Consider the following 25,182-nt stretch of genomic DNA (forward strand, 5'->3'; position numbering starts at 1 on the left):
AAAAAGGGATAGAGGGGAGAGAGAAGGGAAAAGAGATTACTGAATGTAATTTCTGTTTGTTTTTTCTTTCCTACAATTAGAAACCAGTTTCTTTAACTCCCTGGCAGCCTTCATCCCAGTTTCCAGCCAAGACCCCCTCCCAAACGTTTCCCCCCAACCTTTCCTCCTCAGTTCCCCAACGGTCTGCTTAATCAGTCCTATCTCCCAGTCTTCCCAGTACTGGATTCTCCAAACTACAGCAGCTGTTCTAGCCGATCTGCTCAGCTTGGCTTCTCCTGGCCCAACGTTTTCTGCATCAACTTCCTTCTCTTCTCCCTTTGCTAGACCAACTACCAAACTCCCATCAACTCAGCTGACTTTCCCATCCTCAGATGGCTTTTCTATATCCTATCCTGTATCTGCCTTTATATGTTAACATAGCCCAGAAAACAATTCCTAATGATATTCTGCTATAGTCGCAGATTGATGCCAGCCCAGTTGCCATCAGAGAGGCCTCCCCTAGCAACTGATGGAAACACACGCAGAGACCCACAGCCAAACATTATACAGAGCTTGGGGAATCCTGTGGAAGAGGGAAGAAGAACTGTGGAAGCCAGAGGGTTCAAGGACACCATAAGAAAAGTTACAGAATCAACCAACCTGGGGTCATAGGGGCTCCAAGAAACTGACATACCATTCAGGGAGCATGCATAAGGTTGCCCTCGGCCCTCTGCCTGCATATTTGATGCAGTTGTGCAGCGTGGCTTCTTGTGGGTCTGCTGACAGTGGGAACGGGGGCTGTCACTGACTCTACGGCCTACTTTTGGGACCTTTCCTCCTACTGGTTTGCCTTGTGCAACCTCAATACGAGGGGAGGTGCCTAGACTTAGTGCAACTTGATATGCCATGGTTGGCTGCTATCCATGTGAGTCTGCCCTTTTCTATGGTAAAGAGTATGGAGGAAGAGTAGATGGGGAGGGGAACAAAGGGAAGGTGGGGGACAAACTGGGAGAAGAAGTAAGAGAGACTGCAGTTATGATGTTAAAGGACATGTATGAAAGCAAGGATATGCATACATATATGGTCACATTGTAAATACTGCTTGTGTGAAAAGCACTACAGATATTGTAAGGGCATAAGCATAAAGACATGCTAGTAAGACAGTTTGAGAAGTAATTTTTCGATCTGGCATTGAATCATAGGAATAATTATCAAAGAAGGGAGGCACCATTCTGTAACCTTTAATTTTTTGTGAAGCCTTTTAATGGTGGTTCTTAAACACTTTAAGCTCCCTTCTAGCCCACTCTCCATCAGAGATAGTGGGAAAGGATACAGGGGAAGTGGACCTGTTTAGAAATGGTTCACAGATTAGCAGCTGTTTCCAGAAGTCCAAGAGGCAACGAGCATTGACGGTCATAGGGTCAGGCAGCTGTAGCAGCTAAGAATTCTTAAAGGGCCAGTTGACTAGCAACTGGGGATACTTCAAAGTGCTAGGAGCATGAGATAAATCACATTACACGTATGAACCTTTAACCACTGATCAACTCAGTTCAACAGCCAGAGTCTTACATTTCACCAGGCAGGCTTTTTCTGAGTTCTCCTGGTGGCCTTGCCTGGCTTTGGTTTATTTTTGTTTTCCAAGGCCTTTCCTTCTTCAAATTTGAGGGGTAGCTTTGTTCCCTGCACTAATCTTACTTGTGCTTGTTTTGTTTTGGGTGTGAGATTCATCTTTCTGAAGTCTTATCTTTGAGGCATACATGGAACATCAGCTCTGTTGTATGAGCTTGTCTACGTGTGTGGGGGGCACTTTTGTTTCTTTCTCTGAGCGGTGCTCTTGGCTCTATGCTTCTGGCATTTTCACTGTAGCTGCAGCTCGATCCACTTGCAAACACTTCACAGATACACCAGCAGCCCAGTTCGGGAGAGTCAGGATAGCAAACATGAAGCAGCAGTGGTGGAACTACCCAGCAGAGACAGCCAGGCCTCAGCCTCAGCTCCAGTCAGCAGGAGGGTCCGGAGGGACTCCAGGAGAAGTTCTCAGCTGTGCCTCTCTCAGCTCAGTGAAGATCAGTGAAGACCGACAAGTGTTGCACAGCTAGCTGTACCAGCAAGTCAAGCTCTGCCCCAAACTCCTCTCACGGTCCCTTGTGTCCTATTTTATACTCCTTCAAAACCTCATGTGACCTCCAAGGGTCTTGCCTCCTCTAGTGTCTTGTCTCAGCACATGAGTTTATCTCACCTGACATCAACCTACCTGAGTCCACAGAAGCATCAAGAAGCCACAGCAAACCACCACATGTTTTTGTGGTGCATTACTCTCTATGGAGTCCTGACAAATGGAGTTGAACTTCTCAATGTAAGGTGGACTGATATATCTGTGTTCTTAGTGAAGAATCCTTTATCATGTGCCCTTTCACATGCTGGCTTTAGCAGAACATCCTTTTACCTGTGTCTGCTTCAGCAAAACATTTCTTCATGTGTCTACCCCAGCAAAACACCATCCAACACAACTGACTTTCCATAGAACCCTTCAGTTTCCACCTCACTGTTCTGTGTGGAGGGCTGAGAAACAAGGTCTACACCAGTTATGGGCCTTTACCAATGATGGGGATCAGTATCTCCATCTATAAAGACTGATACAGAAAGTCAAGAAGACAAATAAGCCAATTTAAAAGTGGGGTACAGGGGTTTGGGGATCTAGCTCAGTGGTAGAGCACTTGCCTAGCAAGTGCAAGGCCCTGGGTTCAGTCCCCAGCTCCAAAAAAAAAGTGGGGTACAGAACTTAGCAAATATCTCTAAACAGATGGCATTTAAATGACTGAGAAACGAAGGGAAATTTAAGGCCTAGGTAAAATGTTAAGGCCTGGGTAACTGCTACCTGAATAGTCTGCCATTATAAGGAAAGTTTCTCATGTTTCTGCTGTTACTAGGAAACTTTCTAGTGCCAAGATTCTGTTATGTTCTGTGCCCTTGGAAACCAAACACGATAGGAGTCAGTAGAACTGCTTTGTGGAGTTACCCACAATAAGCTTGGGCCTGAACCAGCCACCCAGCAGCACTTCCTGCACCTGTGTAAGAGCTTTTAGGGTACAAGCTGCCCCTGGGATGGACCCCAACATAAGAGAGACGCCCATGCCTGCAATATAAGGAACTATTTGGAACAAGACTTCCATTTTGAATAGTGGTCCAGTAACATTAGCAGAGACATATGGGTAACTGACATCCTGGTTAAGGCATGAAGGTTAGACAGGTCCCATCCTGCTGGAGAGGTTAGGACATGAATGTTAGACAAGGCAAGTCCCCGCCACAGTTGGACACCCCAACCAATGGGAGCAGGGCAAATGAACAACAAAGACGTGTTCCTAAGGAAATCCCTCAATCCCGAGGGGTGAAATAACTTAGCACCAATGCTTGTGGATTTTGGACTTAAAAACCCTGTAAGACTTATTTAACTCAGGGCCACGGTTGAGTTCCCAAATCTGGTTGACCAGTCACAGGGTATATGCCTAATAAACGGTCCCTTTCTGACTGAGATCAGAGACTGTGTGGTTTCTAAGGTGATTCCTGAACTCCAACAAAAATATTCAATACCCTTAATCATCAGGACAATGCATATTAAAACTGCTTTGAGATTTTTGTGTTACACCCAAACTTGTTAGGTTTTCGCTGCTGTGAAGAGACACCATGACCAAAGCAACTCTTAAAAGGACATTTAAATGGGGCTGGCTCACAGGTCCAGGAGTTCAGTCTATTATCCTCATGTCAGGAAGCAGAGCAGTGTCCAGGTAGGCATGGCACCGTAGGAGCTGAGAGTTCTTCATGTTCACCTAAAGGAGGCTCTCGGTCTAGAGGTGATGCTTAGGTAGCCATATTGTTCACGCTTCCTGGACTTGGGTTCCCCGTCATACCTAGAAGGCATTGTTGTGCAGCAGATGACCTTCCCCTGGGCCCTTACAATGTTCCTGCCCATCCTCTTCTGTGATGTTCCCTGAGCCTGCTAATGGGAGGCTCCTTCTGCTTATTCACTTCCCTACTTCCTTAATTCTTCATTCTCCTCCTCCTCATCCTCCTCCTCTCTGAGTATCTTAGTCTTGTCCTCCCACATCTGCTGGGGTCCTGGCAACAGCATACCTCAGCCCCAACTTTTCCCATTCCCTAGATCTCCTGAAAACCTAGTGGAGAATACACCACCATCCTAAGTCTTCCTCCTCTCCTCAGCATGCCTGAGCTGCCTGGCCTTCCCTTTCCACCAGCCCTGTCTTTGACTCCCACGAGATGGAAAATGCCTGTGCTCTCTGTTGTTTCAAGCTCACTCTCTGTGAGTCAGGCTGACTCAAGGGAGTTCTGCAGCAGCACTGAAGCAGGCTACTGAGTGAGAACGTTACTGGGGCAGCTTGCCTAATCCTCATGGACAAGCCGTTTGGTAGAACTGGAAATATGAGGCACATAAACTCTGTTGTTTGGGGGCATTTATTATCTGGATTAAGGAAGTTTGTTATATTGGCTATTATCAGAATTATGGAGGTTTTTTCTGTGAGTTGATGCTGTTTTTATAGATTGTGGTTTTGATCTGTTGCTGAGAATTGTGGTAATTGCAGTCAGTTGGCTGGCAGAGACCAATCAAACAACTGACAGTATGATAGAAAGGAAGCAGTGGTGGATTTTGGGGGAAATTTTAAAGGAATCCATCCACTCTGGAAACCGGACTGACAAACCCTCAAAAGATTAAAAGTAGGTATACCATAAAAAAGGGCTCACGGTAGACTACAATAATTTTTTATTTGACTTTGGTGTGAACTGTGAGAGCCCATTTCGTTCCGCTGCTAGATATCCAAACGTGCATCATGAAAGACACTCTCCTTTCCTCTTGCACTTCCTGTACACGTTTAGGAAGCAGTAGCAGCTGTGTGTGTATGTGTGTGTGTGTGTGTGTGTGTGTGTGTGTGTGTGTGTGTGTGTGTGTGTGTAGATATCTGTGTGAATGCTGTCTGTGTTCCGTGCTTGTTTTTACAGAACTGTCAAAATGTTTTGATTAATCCAATGCTGTATTTTGGGAAGTCAGTGAATGTGTATTTCCAGCTTTATTTTTCTTACAACTGCTTTCTTTTTTTTTTAATTGGACAGTGTTTTATTTTCCTTTACAATTTAATAAATTCTTCTTGATGACTGCACATGGGGTAAGGCTGATTGGTAGTTCAGAAAGATCACAGCGATGGTGTTTTCCTGACAGTGTGTAGTCTTCGGTAGTGAGTGGGATGACTTGTATGAGGTCACTGCCAAACCGGCAAGACTGCATTTATGCACCCATCATTTTTGGGATAGTTGGTAACTTGGGCACACTTTCCCCAAATCATCTTGCCTCCTTGTGTCACAAGGCCCAGCTTGCTCACAATCACTTCAATAACTGTACCTCAGGTGATCATACTCTGGTGATCATACCCAGGGTTGTCTATAATGGGGATGGTGGATCCTTTTTCACATCAAGTATAGGCAGGCAAAAGGTAGCTTTCAGCTCAGGGTGTGTGACATGGGCTTTTCTGAAACATAGACCCAGTGGCCTAATGAACCTTTCATATTTAGGTGGTTTTCTTGTAAAACCATCACCAACAAAGACTTTTTGTAACCATTCTCTTCCATGATTTTTCTTTTTCCTGTTCGAATAACTTTGAATACATCTGCTTCTCCTTGGGCACGAACTTTGGGTAGAGGGAACTCGCGTTTTCCCACCTTTCCTTTTCTGCTTAATCGTGTTGGAAAGTACTTTTGCTCTTGACTGCCCCTCTCTGTCCAGCAGGTAGGCAGGCACGGCTCCTGTGGAGTCTTCTCCTCATCCTTCTGCTTGGTGTTTTTCTTTTTATGCATCTTAATAGTCTTTTTATTTGTATTTTCTTTGCATGGCCAATTTATGGTAGAGCTTAGCCTCAGGCCAATCTTTTTTTTTTTTTCTTTTTTGGCCTTTGTTGAACGTTCATGGGCCTCCCAACCTTCTTTCTTTCTCCTTTACTCAGGGTGGTCCAAACGATATCCATATCATTTGCAGTGCAATTCAATATATTCATCTTGTGGTGATGACAGCTGCAGAGCAGCCTTCCAAGATCTCCTGGGTTCCAAAAACCTCTTAATTTCTGGGTGTCACTGGTCCACGAGCCTGCTTTGCTCAGGCTGGAATGGGAGAGGGTAGTTGTCCTTTTCAGCTGCTTTCACGGCCTGGAATTTTGTAGTTCCATAAGAACATTTATATGTTTTTGGTTATTTTAAACTAAATTTTCCAATTTGACATCAGTGTGGTTATGTAGATAGACTTTGGACGTCTTTGAATTTGTTTGTCTAGGTACATAATGTTTCACTTAACTTTTATAGATTTCAAAGTAGACCTTAAGAGTTTTGGTAAGATCAACCTATCAATGTTGTATTTTTTGAAGATAATGTAGAATGGATCTTCTTCTTCCTCCTTCCTCCTTTATCCTCCTCCTCTTCTTCCTGTTCTTCTTTTTCCTATAGAAAATGTAAAATATCTTTAGGTTACTCTTGTAGGCTAGAACTTTGGTGAGTTAATTCTTTTTTTTTTCTTTTTTTTCGGAGCTGGTGGTGAGTTAATTCTTAAACGTGGTGTCTTTTATGTTTGTTTATATGAAAGCATGCACTCAACACACATGACCAGGAAAATTTTCTTTGTGGAAAACCTACTGGCATTTTTTTAAGCTAGCATGCAAATGATGCTGAGGAAAGAAGTTGAAGATATAATTAGGAAGGTGTTTTAGCCAAGATACAAACCACAGACCACATGAAGCTCAAGAAGGATGACCAAAATGCGGATGCTCCTACCCCTTCTTAAAAGGGGGAACAAAAATACTTGTCGGAGGGGATATGGAGGCAAAGTTTGGAGCAGAGACTGAAGGAACAGCTATTCAGAGCCTGCCCCACATGGGTACACAACCCATATATATATACAGCCTCAAAAACTAGATAAGATAGATGAAGCTAAGAACTGCATGCTGACAGGAGCCTGATATAGCTGTCTCCTGGGAGGCACAGACAGACCATGTCAAATACAGAGGCAAATGCTAGCAGCAAACCATTGAACTGAGAATGGGGTTCCTATTGGAGGAATTAGAGAAAGGATTGAAGGAACTGAAGGGGCTTGCAACCCCATAAGAACAACAATGCCAACCAACCAGAGCTCCCAGGTACTAAACCACCACCCAAAGAGTACACATGGACTGACTCAGGGCTCCAGCTGCATATGTAGCAGAGGATGGCCTGGTTGGGTAACAATGGGAGGAGAAGCCTTTTGTCCTGCCAAGGTTGGAACTCCCCAGTGTAGGGGGGCAAGAAGGGGGTGGTTGGGGAGGGGAACACCCTTATAGAAGAGGGGGAGGGGGATGGGATAGGGGACTTATGCCCTGGAAACTGGGAAAGGGAATACATTTGAAATGTAAATAAAAAAATCCAATTAAAAATTTTTCAAAAAAAGGAAGATGGTTTGGAGACAGTGCATGAAGTCTTCTACACTACTTTAGGAGTCTGTGCTTAAACTCATGAAGAGTGGACTTAGCAGGGCTGCTTGAGAATATGTGCTCTGTAGGGGGATGGATTTCATCAACTTCTGCCACTTCCGAAACGCTGACACCAAGAATGCTACTTGTCCAATTTCTGTTGTAGAATTAAATTATGTGTTTCTTAACTTGAAGTTCCTTTGCAAAGTTATTGAGAAAAGGGAGCTATTAGAGGGCTGCTATGACAAGAGCTTGGCATGAGCCAAGAATCTGAAAGCATTAAGAGTCATTGAGAGCTACTATTTCATGGAAAGACGATTATAAAATAAATGCCTTTATTAAGATTAGTCTTTTACCAAGAATAATTGATAGCTAAATAATAAGAAAATAACAATAATAAAGAATTCGGTTAAATCTTCAGATGTAGTTGCAGAAATCAGAGAGAGCTCTTTGTAAAAATCATTATGAGGTAAATAATTTCTAACAAACCTAGAATTCAAATTGCTGTTGAGTGTGAAATCTGTTTCGCTGTGTAATGTCTGTAAGAATAGGAAGTTTACTTATGTTACCTTGTAAATAACTCCCCCCAAATGCTTTATAATTGCAGTGTAGAGGGGACTGCTGCTGCTGCTGCTGCTGCTGGTGGTGGTGGTGGTGTGTGTGTGTGTGTGTGTGTGTGTGTGTGTGTGTGTGTGTGAGAGAGAGAGAGAGAGAGAGAGACAGACAGACAGACAGACAGACAGATACAATGGCACATGCATGCAAACACACATCCATACACACACAGAGACACATGGACACACACACAGACACACACATACCCACACACTTGCAAATACACAGACATACACACAAATGCATGAATAAAAATAAATGGTGTTAAGAACTAAAAATGTTCAAAATAAAATTTGCCCAAATTGAAAGTAAAGCTTCACAAATGTAGCAGTTAAGTCTCTCCAGTTTTAGAGCAGACCACTTCAACTCTCCATACAGAAAATGGAAGCAGCATGTGCAGAAAGGTATTTTGAAATCTCAAAGTGGTGACAGGAGGAGCTGGCTTCCTGGGTGATGCACCAGAGCTGCTGTATTCACCTGGACTCTCTCCAGAGTCCCTGACTTTTATTCAAGAAGAAAAAGTCAGGTTTTAAAAAGTTATCAGTGTGTAAAAATTAACTCTTAAAGTATTAGTCATGTATTCGTCAGATGTCTGTCCCCATTAACTATGTAATATCAATTCCTGTTATTTAAACATTATACATACATATGCATGTTAAATCAGGAAGTTATACAAATGCCACAGAATGACTGAGTGGAAGTCATACAGCCCAAAGTGAAGAAAGAGTTGGAGAGAGAAACAGGGAAAGCTGCATTCTTAAAATTGTGTGTCACTTTGTGTCTGTGCATGTATGTGTGCATGTGTGTCTGTGTGTGGGCATGTGTGTGTGTGTGTGTCCGTGCATGTGTCTGTGTTGTACAAGTGTGTGCACATGTCTGTTGTGCATGTGTGTGTATATATACACATGTATGTGTACATGTGTGTGAGTGTGTATGTGTGTACATGAGCATGAGTGTCTGTTCATGTGTGTGCATGTGTATAGGTGAGTGTGTGTGTGTGTGTGTGTGTGTGTGTGTGTGTGTACCCAAGGAGGTCAGCTGGTATTAGTTCAAAATTTGTCTGACCCCAGGTGGTTTATTTTAGGCATATTTAAGTACAACAAAATTTGGAAAATAATTTCTGGTAATAATTGAATCAATTCCATGTGTGCATAACAAAAGCTTAAGGTTTATTGAAACTCTGGTAAGAACAAACTTTATCTTCTATAGAGATATGTTCTACAGAGTAACAACCAAAGCAGGCTCATGACAAGCAATGCTACTGACGGGGTCTGGGAAGGATAGCCCTATAGAGTGACTGGGAAGACAAGGCTCATGACAAGAATCTGGGAGATACCTGTAACCTGGCCACACAGAGCACAAGAACTCAGCTTTTAGGCACACCAGTTCCCAGCTTTCTGTGTTGAGTGCAGGTTATAAACCACCCTCTCAAGAGACAACACTGCGTGTTTAACATTCTGGCTTTCTCTGCTGCTTTCTGAAAGCACAGGTTTGTACAAGCTTCCTACCCCAGCGTGACTGCTGGGATCAGTATCTCTGGAAGAAAATACCTTTAAGGCGCTCCATGATTTCTCCATCTCCAGGCTTCTGTTTAGTTGCGTGTATATTCTGAAGTCCGTCACTGGCACCAGCTACTCCAACGCACACGTCTGCAACTCATAGCCTTTAGGCGCTCCGCCATTTCTCTCTCTCCAGGCTAATACTTTAGTTGCACACATATCCTTAAGTCAGTCATTGGCATCAGCTACTCGAACGCATTCCTCTGCCACTCATAGCTTTCAGGTGCTCCGCCTTTTCTCTATCTCCAGGGTTATGTTCAGTTTGCAAGTATATTCTGAATTCAGTCCTTGGCATCATCTACCCCAACACACACTTCTCCCATTCCAAGGTTTAAGGTGCTCCGCCATTTCTCTTTCTCCAGTCTCAGGTTTTATTTGAATGTATAATCTGCAATCAGTCATGGGAACCAGCTATTCGATCGCACACCTCTGTAATTCATACGTTTCAGGTGGTGTGACATTTCTCTGTCTCCAGGGCTTATGTTTTCGTTGTATGTATAGTCTGAAGTCAGTCATTGATATCAGCTACTGGAACAAACACGTCTTAACTCATAGCTTTTAGGTGCTCCGCCATTTCTCTATACCCTCGGTTAATGCTTAGTAGCAGGTAGATTCTAGAGTAGGTTTTTGCCATTAGCTACTCCAATGTACACCTCAGCAACAAATAACTTTTAGGTCCTCTTCCAATTCTCATCTTTTAGGTGCACATATATTCTGAGGTCAGTCATTGGCATCAGACACTCGAACACACACCTCGGTAACTCAGAGCCTTTAGGTGCTCTGCCTTTTCTCTTTGTCCAGGTGTTAGCTGCACATCCATTCTGAAAGTCACTGGCATCTCTACTGGAACACACACCTCTGCAATCATAGTTTTCAGGTGCTCCGCTATTTCTCCACCTCCAGGCTAATGTTTTAGTTGCACATATTTTTTATTGGATACATTTCTTTATTTACATTTCAAATATTATTCCCTTTCCCCATAAGCCCACTATCCCCTCCCTCTCCTCCATAAGCATGTCCTCCCCCATCCACCCCCTCATCCCCTCTTCCATTTCCCTGCACTGGTGCCCCAAGAAGGCTATCCTCTGCTACATATGCAGTTGGAGCCTGGGGTCAGTCCATGTGTAGTCTTTCAATAGTGGTCAAAGTCAGTGGCTTAGTCCCTGGAAGCTCTGGTTACTTGGCATTGTTGTTCATATGGGGTCTCAAGCCCCTTCAAACTCTTCCAGTTCTTTCTCTGATTCCTTCAACGGGGGTCCCGTTCTCAGTTCAGTGGTTTGCTGCTGGCATTCGCCTATGTATTTGCTGTATTCTGACTGTGTCTCTCAGGACAGATCTACATCCAGTTCCTGTCAGCCTGTACTTCTTTGCTTCATCCATCTTATCTAGTTTGGTGGCTGTATATGTATGGGCCACATGTGGGGCAGGCTCTGAATGGGTGTTCCTTCTGTCTCTGTTCTAAACTTTGCCTCCATATCCCATCCTATGGATCTTTTTGTTCTTCCTTTTAAGAAGGAGTGGAAGCATCGCCATTTGGTCATCCTTCTTCTTGAGCTTCTTGTGGTCTGTAGATTGCATCTTGGGTAATTTGAGTTTTTTTGGCTAATAGCCACTTATCAATGAGTGCATACTATGTGTGTTTTTCTGTGATTGGGTTGCTTCACTCAGGATGATATTTTCTAGTTCATTCCATTTGCCTATGAATTTCATGAAGTCATTGTTTTTGATAGCTGAGTAGTACTCCATTTTGTAGATGCACATTTTTTTTAAATTCATTTCTCTGCTGAAGGGCATTTGGGTTCTTTCCAGCTTCTGGCTATTATAAATAAGGCTGTTATGAACATAGTGGAGCATGTGTCTTTGTTGTATGTTGGAGAATCTTTTGGGTATATGCCCAGGAGAGGTATAGCTGTGTCCTGAGGAAGTGGAATGTCCAATTTTCTGAGAACTTACAGACTGATTTCCAACTGAGTGGTTGTACCAGTTTGCGGTCCCACCAACAATGGAGGAATGTTCCTCTTTCTCCACATCCTCGCCAGCATCTGCTGTCACCTGAGTTTTTGATCTTAACCATTCTGACTGCTGTGAGGTGGAATCTCAGGGTTGTTTTGATTTGCATTTCCCTGATGACTAAAGATGTTGAACATTTCTTTTGGTGCTTCTTGGCCATTCGATATTCCTCAGCTGTGAATTCTTTGTTTAGCTCTGAACCCCATTTTTTAATAGGGTTATTTGTCTCCCTGCGGTCTAACTTCTTGAGTTCTTTGTATATTTTGGATATAAGGCCTCTATCTATTGTAGGATTGGTAAAGATCTTTTCCCAATCTGTTGGTTGCCGATTTGTCCTAATGACAGTGTCCTTTACCTTACAGAAGCTTTGCAGTTTTATGAGGTCCCATTTGTCTATTCCTGATCTTAGAGCATAAGCCATTGGTGTTCTGTTCAGAAAATTTTTACCCAGTGCCCATGTGTTTGCGACTCTCCACCACTTTTTTTCCCTAATAGTTTGAGTGTATCTGGTTTGATGTGGAGGTCCTTGATCCACTTGGACTTAAGCTTTGTACAGGGTGATAAGAATGGATAGATTTACATTCTTCTACATGGTGACCTGCAGTTGAACCAGCACCATTTGTTGAAAATACTATCTTTTTTCTATTGGATATTTTTATCTCCTTTGTCAAAGATCAAGTGACCATAGGTGTGTGGGTTCATTTCTGGGTCTTCAATTTTGTTCCACTGATCTATCTGTCTGTCTCTGTACCAATATCATACAGTTTTTTTATCACTATTGTTCTGTAATACTGCTTGAGGTCAGGGATGGTGACTCCCTCAGAAGTTCTTTTACTGTTGAGTATAGTGTTTGCTATCCTGGGATTTTTGTTATTCCAAATGAATTTGCAAATTGCTCTATCTCTATAAAGAATTGAGTAGGAATTTTGATGGGGATTGCATTGAATCTGTCAATTGCTTTTGGCAAAGTGGCCATTTTTACTAAATCAATCCTGCCAATCCATGAACATGGGAGATCTTTTCATCTTCTGAGATCTTCTTCAATTTCTTTCTTCAGAGACTTGAAGTTCTTGTCATACAGATCTTTCCCTTGCTTGGTTAAAGTCACACCAATATATTTTTTATTATCTGGGACCATTGTGAAGGGTGTCATTTCCCTAATTTCTTTCTCAGCCTATTTATCCTTTGAGTAGAGGAAGGCTACTGATTCATTTGATTTAATTTTATACACTGACACATTGCTGAAGTTGTTTATCAGGTTTAGTAGTTCTCTGGTGGAACTTTTGGGATCATTTAAATATACTATCATATCATCTTCAAATACTGATATTTTGACTTCTTCTTTTCCAATATGTATCCCTTTGACCTCCTTTCGCTGTCTGATTGGTCTGGCTAGGACTTTAAGTACTATATTGAATAAGTAGGGAGAGAGTCTGCAGCTTTTTTTAGTCCCTTATTTTAGTGGGATTGCTTCAAGTTTCTCTCCATTTAGTTTGATGTTGGCTACTGATTTGCCCAATATTGCTTTTTATGTTTAGGTGTGGGCCTTGAATTCCTGATCTTTCCAGGACTTTTTATCATGCAGGGGTGTTGAATTTTGTCAAATGCTTTCTCAGCATCTAATGAAATGATCATGTGGTTCTTATCTTTTAGTTTGCTTATATAGTGGATTGCGTTGATGGTTTTCCGTATATTAAACCATCTCTGCATGCCTGGAATGAAGCCTACTTGATCATGGTGGAGGATTGTTTTGATGTGCTCTTGGATTTGGTTTGCAAGAATTTTATTGAGTATTTTTTGCATCGATATTCATAAGGGAAATTGGTCTGAAGTTCTCTTTCTTTGTTGGGTCTTTGTGTGGTTTAGGTATAAGAGTGATTGTGGCTTCATAGAAGGAATTCGGTAGCACTCCATCTGTTTCTGTTTCTTTCTTTCTTTCTTTTTTTTTTTTGGTGCCAATTTAAATAGTTTTATTATTCCATGTTACTTGTTTTGGGTCCCTGTGGAACAATGCTATACCCTCTACTTAGACTGACTTAATCCACCTCTTCAATGGTGGGGCCTGAAGAAGCTCCTCCACCAGGGAAGCCCCCAGGCATTCCTCCATGAATGCCACCAGCACTCTGGTACAGCTTGGTAATGATAGGGTTGCAGACTTTCTCCAGTTCTTTCTGCTGATGCTCAAATTCTTCCTTCTCTGCAGTCTGGTTCTTATCCAGCCAGCTGATGATTTCATTGCACTTGTCAAGAATCTTCTGTTTGTCTTCATCATTGACCTTGCCTTGAAGTTTCTCATCCTCAACAGTTGCTTTCATGTTGAAAGCATAAGACTCCAGCGAGTTCTTAGAGGAAACCTTATCTCTCTGCTTCTCATCCTCAGCTTTGTACTTCTCAGCTTCTTGGACCATGCACTCAATATCCTCCTTACTCAAGTGGCCCTTGTCATTGGTGATGGTGATCCTGTTCTCCTTTCCTGTGCTCTTATCTACAGCAGAATCATTGAGGATGCCATTGGCGTCAATGTCAAAAGTAACCTCAATCTGAGGAACCCCACGGGGTGCTGGAGGTGCCTGTGAGCTCCAACTTCCCAAGCAGGTTGCTGTCCTTGGTCATGGCCCTTTCACCTTCGTACACCTGGATGAGTACACCTGGCTGGTTGTCAGAGTAGGTGGTGAGAGTCTGGGTCTGCTTGGTGGGAATGGTGGTACTGCACTTGATGAGGACAGCCATGACTCCACCAGCAGTTTCAATCCCAAGGGAAAGAGGAGTGACATCCAAGAGCAGCAAATCCTGAACATTCTCAGACTTGTCTCCAGATAGAATGGCTGCCTGGACAGCTGCACCATAGGCAACAGCTTCATCGGGGTTAATGCTCTTCTTCAGCTCTTTTCCATTGAAGAAGTCTTGCAGAAGTTTCTGGATCTTGGGGATTCTGGTAGAACCACCCGCCAGGACAATATCATGGATCTGTGACTTGTCTAGTTTGGCATCTCGAAGGGCCTTCTCTACAGGGTCCAGTGTGCCACGGAACAGGTCAGCATTCAACTCCTCAAACCGAGCACGGGTAATGGAGGTGTAGAAGTCAATTCTCTCATGGAGAGAATCAATCTCAATACTGGCCTGGGTGCTGGAGGAGAGGGTGCGCTTGGTCCGCTCATAGACAGTATGGAGACGCCTGGCAGGTCTCTTGTTCTCACTGATGTGCTTCTTGTGCTTTCGCTTAAACTCAGCAATGAAATGGTTGACCATTCAGTTGTCAAAGTCTTCTCCACCCAAGTGGGTGTCTCCAGCTGTTGATTTGACTTCAAAAATTCCGTCCTTGATAGTGAGGACTGACACATCAAAAGTGCCACCTCCCAAGTCAGAAATCAGCACAGTCCTTTCAGCTCCAACCTCCTTATCTAAGTCACAGGCAAGAGCAGCAGCAGTTGGCTCACTGATAATTCGAAGTACACTGAGGCCAGCAATGGTTCCAGCATCTTTTGTTGCCCTGCTGAGAGTCACTGAAGTAAGCTGGCACTGTGACACAGCATTGGTAACAGTCTTTCCAAGGTAAGCTTCTGCAATTTCCTTCATCTTTGTCAGCACCATTGAGGACAATTCCTCAGGGTAGAAACTTTTTGTCTCCCCTTTGTATTCGACTTGGACCTTGGGCCTGCCTGCATCATTCACCACCATGAAGGGCCGGCCAGTGCTTCATGTCAGACTGAACAACAGCATCATCGAACCTACGTCCGATCAGACGTTTGGCATCAAAAACTGTGTTGGTGGGGTTTATTGCAACCTGATTCTTGGCCGCATCCCCAATTAATCGTTCTGTGTTGGTGAAAGCAACATAGCTCGGTGTGGTGCGGTTACCCTGATTATTGGCAATTATTTCCACCTTTCCATGCTGGAAGACACCCACTCAGGAGTAGGTGGTGACAAGATCAATGCCAACTACAGGTCCCTTAAACATGGTTGCTTGCATGTAGGCCTGGCTATACTGACGAAGAGACCACACAGAGACCCTGAGAGCTGGCTGTGCATTAAATGAGCTCTGTTTCTGTTTTGTGGAATTGTTGGGACAGTGTTGGTATGAAGTCTTCTATGAAGGTCTGATAGAATTCTGCACTAAACCCATCTGGTTCTTGGCTCTTTTTGGTTGAATGACTTTTAATAACTGCTTCTTTTTCTTTAGGAGTTATGAGGTTGTTTAGATGGTTTATTTGTTCCTGATTTAACTTTAGTATCTGGTATCTGTCTAGAAAATGTCCATTTCCTCCAGATTTTTCAGTTTTGTTAAATAAAGGCTATTGTAGTAGGATCTGATGATTGTTTTAATTTCTTCAGATTCTGTTGTTATGTCTCGCTTTCATTTCTGATTTTATTAATTTGGATACACTCTTTGTGTCCTCTGGGTAGTCTGGCTAAGGGTTTATCTATCTTGTTGATTAAAGATCCAGCACCTAATTTTGTTCATTCTTTGTATACTTTACTTTGTTTCTACTTGGTTGATTTCAGCCCTGAGTTTGATTATTTCCTGCCTTCTACTCCTCTTGGGTGTATTTGTTTCTCTTTGGTCTAGAGCTTTTAGGTGTGCTGTCAAGATGCTGGCGTATGCTCTCTCCTGTTTCTTTTTTGCAGGCACTCAGAGGTATGAGAGTTCCTCTTATCACTACTTTCATTATGTCCCATAAGTTTGGGTATGTTGTACCGTCATTTTCTTTAAATTCTAAGAAGTCTTTAATTTCTTTATTTCTTTCTTTACCAAGTTGTCATTGAGTAGAGCATTGTTCAACTTCCATGTCTATGTGAGCTTTCGGTCATTGTTGTAATTGAACGCTAGCCTTAGTCCATGGTGATCTGATAGGATGCATGGGATTATTTCTATCTTCCTGTATCTGTTGAGGCCTGTCTTGTGACTGATTATATGGTTAATTTTGGAGAAGGTACCATGAGGTGCTGAGAAGAATATATATATACTTTGTTTTTAGGATGAAATGTTCTATAGATATGTTAAAATCATTTATTTCATAACTTCTGTTAGATTCTTTATGTTTAATTTCTGTTTCCATGATCTATCCATTGATGAGAGTGGGGTGTTGAAATCTCTTACTATTATTGTGTGAGGTGCAATGTGTAATTTGAGGTTTAGTAAGGTTTCTTTTATGAAAGTAGGTGCTCTTGCATTTTGAGAATAGATATTTAGGATTGAGAGTTTATCTTGGTGGATTTTTCCTTTGATAAATATGAAGTATTCTTCCTTATCTTTTTTGATGACTTTTGGTTGAAAGTCAATTTTATTTGATATTAGAATGGCAACTCCAGCTTGTTTCTTCAGATCATTTGCTTGGAAAGTTGTTTTCCAGCCTTTTACTCTGAGGTAGTGACTGTCTTTTACTCTGAAGTGTGTTTCCTGTATGCAGCATAATGCTGGGTCCTCTTTATGTATCCAGTCTGTTAGTCTATGTTTTTTTATTGGGGATTGTATCCATTGATGTTGAGAGATATTAAGGAATAATGATTGTTGCTTCCTGTTATTTTTGTTGTTAGAGGTGGAATTATGTTTGTGTGTCTCTCTTTTGGTTTCATTGCAAGGAGATTACATTCTTGCTTTTTGTACGGCATAGTGTCTCTCCTTTTGTTGGAGTTTTCCATCTATTATCCATTGTAGGGTTGGATTTGTAGAAAGATAGCGTGAATTTGGTTTTGTCATGGAATATCTTGGTTTCTCCATCTATGTTAATTGAGAAATTTTGCTGGATATAGTAGCCTTAGCTGGCATTTGTTTTCTCTTAGTGTCTGTATGACATCTGTCCAGGATCTTCTGGCTTTCATAGTTTCTGGTGAGAAGTCTCGTGTAATTCTTACAGGTCTGCCTTTATATGTTACTTGACCCTTTTCCATTACTGCTTTTAACATTCTTTGTTTTGTGCATTTGGTGTTTTGACTATTATATGACAGGGGGAATTTCTCTTCTGGTCCAACATATTTGGAGTTCTGTAGGCTTCTTGTATGTTTATGGGCATCTTTTTCTTTAGGTTAGGGAAGTTTTCTTCTATAATTTTTTAATATATTTACTGGCCCTTTAATTTGGGAGTCTTCACTCTCTTCTATACCTATTATCCTTAGGTTTGATCTTCTCATTGGGTCCTGGATTCCCTGGAAATTTTGTTCAAGAGATTTTTGGATTTTACATTTTCTTTGATGGTTGTGTCAATGTTTTTTATTGTATCTCTGCCCCTGAGATTATCTCTTCTATCTCCTGTATTCTGTTGGTGATGCTTGTATCTATGACTCCTGATCTCTTCCTTAGGTTTTCTATCTCCAGGGTTGTCTCCCTTTGTGCTCTCTTTATCGTTTCTATTTCCACTTTTAAATCCTGAATGGTATTGTTCAAATTCCTTCATCTGTTTGGTTGTGTTTTCCTGTAATTCTTTCAGGGAGTTTTATGTTTCCTCTTTAAGGGCTTCTACTTGTTTACTTGTGTTCTCTTGCATTTCTTTAAGGGAGTTATTTATGTCCTTCTTACGGTCCTCCATCATTATCATAAATGTGATTTTAAATCTAAATCTTGATTTTTCTGGTGTGCTTGGATATCCAGTATTTTCTTTGGTGGGAGAACTGGGTTCTGATAATGCCATGTTGTCTTGGTTTCTGTTGCGTAGGTTCCTGCACTTGCCTATTGCCATCAGGTTGTCTCTGGTGGTAGCTTGTCTTGCTGTTTCTGACAGTGGCTTGACCTTCCCATAGGCCTCTATGCTAGCACTCCTGTAGAACTGTTTTTCTGTTTTCTTTCAGCCGTTTTTGGGAACAGGTGCTCTGTTCTCAGGCATGTAGGTGCTCCTGGTGACTGTCTTTCAACTCCTGGCACAGACAGGAATCAGATGGGTCTTGCCCCTGACTGCTTTTAGGTCCTTGTACCCAGGGGGCATAGCTGGCAGTAGGTGATTCCCTCTTGGATCTGGAATGTGGGCAGATGGTGGTCTCCTCTGATTTCTCAGGAGTCTCTGCACTTCTGTGGTTCCAGTTCTCTCCCCCACAGGATTTGGGTGCAAGGAGCTGTATGACCAATTAAGTTCAGTTCAGTTCTGGGCACAGACCAGAACCACATGTCCTGGCAGCTGATTGTTCCTATATTCCTGTGTCCAGAGGCATCGTGCAGTTTCCTCTTCAACCAGGGATAATGGCAGAGGTAGGCAGAAGTGGTCGTCTGTCTTGTGGTCTCAGGATGGTCTGCACATCTGGCTATTCAGCTCTCTTCCCCATGGGTTTTGTGTGCAGGGAACTGTGGGATGGTATCCGTTCAGTCTGCATATATGTTCTTAAGTCAATAGTTGGCATCAGATACTCGAACGCCCACCTCTGTAACTGATAGCCTTTAGGTGTTCCACCGTTTTTCTATGTCCAGGTTTCTATTTAATTCATATTTTAGTTGTATGTATATTCTGAAGTAAATCATTGGCATTAGCTACTCCAATGTACACCTATGTAACTTGTAGCTTTAAGCTGCTCTTCCATTTCACTGCCTCAAGGTTCATGTTTTAGTTGCACAGATATTCTGAAGTCAGTCATTGGCCTCAGTTTCTCGAACACACCCCTCTGCAACTCACAGCTTTTAGGTGCTCTGCCCTTTACATCCTCAGTTCAGTTGTGGTTGCAGGTAGATTGTAAAGTTAGGTTTTGCCATTAGCTACTCCAATGTACACCTCAGCAACAAATAGCTGTTAGGCGCTCTTCCAATTCTCTATCTTCAGCTCATATGTTAGTTGCCCATGTCTTCTTAAGTCCGTCATTGGCATCAGACACTCGAACGCACAGCTCTGCAATCATAGCTTAAAGGTTCTCCTGCACCTCTCTATATCCAGGCTTAGGTTGTAGTCGAATGTATAATCTGAAGTCAGTCATTTTCATCAGCTACTCGAACACACTCTTCTGCAAGTCATAATTTTAGGTGCTGTGACATTTCTCTATCTCCAGGGCTTACGTTTCAGTTGCATGTACTCTGAAGTCAGTCATTGGTATCAGCTACTGGAATGCACCCCTCTGCAACTCACAGCAGTTAGATGCTCTGCCATTTCTCTAGCTCTTAGATGCTCAGCCATTTCTCTATCTCGAGGCTCATATTTTAGTTGCATGTATATTCTGAAGTCAGTCACTGGCATCAGACACTCGAACGCACAGCTCTGCAACTCATAGCTTTTGGTGCTCCCCAAATTCTCTATCACCAGGGTTATGTTTTAATGGCACATACAATGAACACAGATGCCCTTCAACAGAGGAATGGATACAGAAAATTTGGTACATCTACACAATGCAGTACTACTCAGCAATCAAAAACAATGACTTCATGAAATTCATAGGCAAATGGAATGAACTAGAAAATATCATCCTGAGTGAGGTAACTCAATCACAGAAAAACACACTTGGTATCCACTGATAAGTGGATTATTAGCCCAAAAGCTTGAATTACCCAAGATACAATCCACAGACCACATGAAGCTCCAGGAGGAAGATGAGCCAAATGCGGATGCTTCACTACTTCTTAAAAGGGGGGAAAATATCCATAGGAGGAGATATCAAGGCTAAGTTTAGAGCAGCGACTGAATGAACAGCCATTTAGAGCCTGACACACATGTGGCCCATATATATACAGCCACCAAAACTAGATAAGATTGATGAGGCTAAAAAGTGCATGGTGACAGGAACCAGACATAGAGCTCTCCTGAGAGACACAGCCAGAGAATGTCAAATACAGAGGCAAATGCTAGCAGCAAACCACTGAACTGAGAACAGGACCTCTGTTGGATGAATTAGAGAAAGGACTGAAGGAGCTAAAGTGGCTTGCAACCCCATAAGAACAACAAAGCCAACCAACCAGAGCTTCAAGGGACTAAATCACTACCCAAAGACTATACACGGACTAACCCATGGCTCCAACTGCATATGTAGCAGAGGATGGCCTTGTTGGGCATCAGTGGAAGTATAAGCCCTTGGTCCTGCCAAGGTTGGACCCCCAGTGTAAGGGAATGTCGGGTCGGGGCAGAAAAGGGGGGATGCATGGGGGAGGGATCACCCTTATAGAAGAAGAGAAGTGGGAGGGGATGGGGGCTCATGGACAGGAAACCAGAAAAGGGAATAACATTTGAAATTTAAATAAAGAAATATCCAATTAAAAAAAAAGAGTCCTTGCTTTTTCAGAGGGCCCAGCTTGAGCTCCTAGCTCCCACTTGGTTACCTCCACCATCTATAACTTATAACTTGTTAAAAAGATAACACATGCCATATTCTTATGAGATTGGTGTCATAAATGGACAGCATGTGGAGACATTGTTATGGCATGAACTTCATCCCTCATGAAACTCTGGAGAGTGCATGCATCACAGTATCCACCAGTTTCCAGGATTTGCTGTGCTCTTTCACTCTGGCTTGTCATGGTTTCCACAGCAATTAACCAATTTAACAACCATCTAATTCATTGCTATAAATCATGTGACTTAAAAAGATTGTTTTAATTTTTCTCTATGAGGGTTTTGCTCTCATGTATGTGTGTAGATCGTGTACATGCTTAGCATAACCAGAAAGGGTGTTCGAATTCTGTGGCACTGGCATTATAGTTGCTTGGGAGTAATCAAGTTGGCGCTGGAAACTTATGCTGGGTCCTCTGGAAGAGCAAGTGGTCTTAACCATGGCACCTTCTCTCCTGACCTCTTATTTCCTGTAACATTTAACATTAACACAAGTGTTCCAGTTATAGCCCCATTGCCTGGTGTGATACCTATTCCTGATTGTCAACTTGACTACATCTGGAACAAATTACAATCCAGAAATGGAGAGCACACCTGTGTGTGATCCAGATCTTGAAGCTAGAAGTCTGTGGCTTCTGAACTAGATCTTTTTTTTTTATTTCTATATATTTTTTTTATTAACTTGAGTATTTCTTATATACATTTCAAGTGTTATTCCCTTTCCCGGTATCTGGGCAAACATCCACCTCCCCCCTCCCCTTCCTTATGGGTGTTCCCCTCCCAACCCTCCCCCCATTGCCGCCCTCCCCCCACCAGTCTAGTTCACTGGGGGTTCAGTCTTAGCAGGACCCAGGGCTTCCCCTTCCACTGGTGCTCTTACTAGGATATGCATTGCTACCTATGAGGTCAGAGTCCAGGGTCAGTCCATGTACAGTCTTTGGGTAGGGGCTTAGTCCCTGGAAGCTCTGGTTGCTTGGCATTGTTGTACATATGGAGTCTTGAGCCCCTTCAAGCTCTTCCAGTTCTTTCTCTGATTCCTTCAACGGGGGTCCTATTCTCAGTTCAGTGGTTTGCTGCTGGCATTCGCCTCTGTATTTGCTGTATTCTGGCTGTGTCTCTTAGGAGCGATCTACATCCGGCTCCTGTCGGTCTGCACTTCTTTGCTTCATCCATCTTGTCTAATTGGGTGGCTATATATGTATGGGCCACATGTGGGGCAGACTCTGAATGGGTGTTCCTTCAGTCTCTGTTTTAATCTTTGCCTCTCTCTTCCCTGCCAAGGGTATTCTTGTTCCCCTTTTAAAGAAGGAGTGAAGCATTCACATTTTGATCATCCGTCTTGAGTTTCATTTGCTCTAGGCATCTAGGGTAATTCAAGCATTTGGGCTAATAGCCACTTATCAATGAGTGCATACCATGTATGTCTTTCTGTGATTGGGTTAGCTCACTCAGGATGATGTTTTCCAGTTCCAACCATTTGCCTACGAATTTCATAAAGTCGTTGTTTTTGATAGCTCAGTAATATTCCATTGTGTAGATGTACCACATTTTCTGTATCCATTCCTCTGTTGAAGGGCATCTGGGTTCTTTCCAGCTTCTGGCTATTATAAATAAGGCTGCAATGAACATAGTGGAGCACATGTCTTTTTTATATGTTGGGGCATCTTTTGGGTATATGCCCAAGAGAGGTATAGCTGGATCCTCAGGCAGTTCAATGTCCAATTTTCTGAGAATTCTCCAGACTGATTTCCAGAATGGTTGTACCAGTTTGCAATCCCACCAACAATGGAGGAGTGTGCCTCTTCCTCCACATCCTCGCCAGCATCTGTTGTCCCCTGAGTTTTTGATCTTAGCCATTCTCACTGGTGTGAGGTGAAATCTCAGGGTTGTTTTGATTTGCATTTCCCTTATGACTAAAGATGTTGAACATTTCTTTAGGTGTTTCTCAGCCATTCGGCATTCCTCAGCTGTGAATTCTTTGTTTAGCTCTGAACCCCATTTTTTAATAGGATTATTTGTTTCCCTGCGGTCTAACTTCTTGAGTTCTTTGTATATTTTGGATATAAGGCCTCTATCTGTTGTAGGATTGGTAAAGATCTTTTCCCAATCTGTTGGTTGCTGTTTTGTCCTAACCACCGTGTCCTTTGCCTTACAGAAGCTTTGTAGTTTTATGAGATCCCATTTGTCGATTCTTGATCTTAGAGCGTAAGCCATTGGTGTTTTGTTTAGGAAATTTTTTCCAGTGCCCATGTGTTCCAGATGCTTCCCTAGTTTTTCTTCTATTAGTTTGAGTGTGTCTGGTTTGATGTGGAGGTCCTTGATCCACTTGGACTTAAGCTTTGTACAGGGTGATAAGCATGGATCGATCTGCATTCTTCTACATGTTGACCTCCAGTTGAACCAGCACCATTTGCTGAAAATGCTATCTTTTTTCCATTTGATGGTTTTGGCTCCTTTGTCAAAAATCAAGTGACCATAGGCGTGTGGGTTCATTTCTGGGTCTTCAATTCTATTCCATTGGTCTATCTGTCTGTCTCTGTACCAATACCATGCAGTTTTTATCACTATTGCTCTGTAATACTGCTTGAGTTCAGGGATAGTGATTCCCCCTGAAGTCCTTTTATTGTTGAGGATAGCTTTAGCTATCCTGGGTTTTTTGTTATTCCAGATGAATTTGCAAATTGTTCTGTCTAACTCTTTGAAGAATTGGATTGGTATTTTGATGGGGATTGCATTGAATCTGTAGATTGCTTTTGGTAAAATGGCCATTTTTACTATATTAATCCTGCCAATCCATGAGCATGGGAGATCTTTCCATCTTCTGAGGTCTTCTTCAATTTCCTTCTTCAGTGTCTTGTAGTTCTTATTGTACAGATCTTTTACTTGCTTGGTTAAAGTCACACCGAGGTACTTTATATTATTTGGGTCTATTATGAAGGGTGTCGTTTCCCTAATTTCTTTCTCGGCTTGTTTCTCTTTTGTGTAGAGGAAGGCTACTGATTTATTTGAGTTAATTTTATACCCAGCCACTTTGCTGAAGTTGTTTATCAGCTTTAGTAGTTCTCTGGTGGAACTTTTGGGATCACTTAAATATACTATCATATCATCTGCAACTAGTGATATTTTGACCTCTTCTTTTCCGATCTGTATCCCCTTGATCCCCTTTTGTTGTCTGATTGCTCTGGCTAGAACTTCAAGAACTATATTGAATAAGTAGGGAGAGAGTGGGCAGCCTTGTCTAGTCCCTGATTTTAGTGGGATTGCTTCGAGTTTCTCTCCATTTAGTTTAATGTTAGCAACTGGTTTGCTGTATATGGCTTTTACTATGTTCAGGTATGGGCCTTGAATTCCTATTCTTTCCAGGACTTTTATCATGAAGGGGTGTTGAATTTTGTCAAATGCTTTCTCAGCCTCTAATGAAATGATCATGTGGTTTTGTTCTTTCAGTTTGTTTATATAATGGATCACGTTGATGGTTTTCCGTATATTAAACCATCCCTGCATGCCTGGGATGAAGCCTACTTGGTCATGGTGGATGATTGTTTTGATGTGCTCTTGGATTCGGTTTGCCAGAATTTTGTTGAGTATTTTTGCATCGATATTCATAAGGGAAATTGGTCTGAAGTTCTCTGTCTTTGTTGTGTCTTTGTGTGGTTTAGGTATAAGAGTAATTGTGGCTTCGTAGAAGGTATTCGGTAGTGATCCATCTGTTTCAATTTTGTGGAATAGTTTGGATAATATTGGTATGAGGTCTTCTATGAAGGTTTGGTAGAATTCTGCACTAAACCCGTCTGGACCTGGGCTCTTTTTGGTTGGGAGACCTTTAATGACTGCTTCTATTTCCTTAGGAGTTATGGGGTTGTTTAACTGGTTTATCTGTTCCTGATTTAACTTCGGTACCTGGTATCTGTCTAGGAAATTATCCATTTCCTGAAGATTTTCAAGTTTTGTTGAATATAGGTTTTTATAGTAAGATCTGATGATTTTTTGAATTTCCTCTGAATCTGTTGTTATGTCTCCCTTTTCATTTCTGATTTTGTTAATTTGGACGCACTCTCGGTGTCCTCTCCTTAGTCTGGCTAAGGGTTTATCTATCTTGTTGATTTTCTCAAAGAACCAACTTTTGGTTCTGTTGATTCTTTCTATGGTCCTTTTTGTTTCTACTTGGTTGATTTCTGCTCTGAGTTTGATTATTTCCTGCCTTCTACTCCTCCTGGGTGTATGTGCTTCTTTTTGTTCTAGAGCTTTTAGGTGTGCTGTCAAGCTGCTGACATATGCTCTTTCCTGTTTCTT

At 42.2% G+C, this 25,182-nt stretch overlaps 1 pseudogene; it reads right to left on the bottom strand.

Annotated features, from left to right (window-relative positions):
* Positions 1 to 1,219: 1,219 nt before the first annotated feature.
* LOC134483832 (heat shock cognate 71 kDa protein-like) lies at positions 1,220 to 21,563 on the bottom strand (annotated as a pseudogene).
* Positions 21,564 to 25,182: the final 3,619 nt, after the last annotated feature.

This window comes from Rattus norvegicus, chromosome 20 (genome assembly GCF_036323735.1).
Source record: "Rattus norvegicus strain BN/NHsdMcwi chromosome 20, GRCr8, whole genome shotgun sequence".
NCBI classification, from domain to species: domain Eukaryota; kingdom Metazoa; phylum Chordata; class Mammalia; order Rodentia; family Muridae; genus Rattus; species Rattus norvegicus.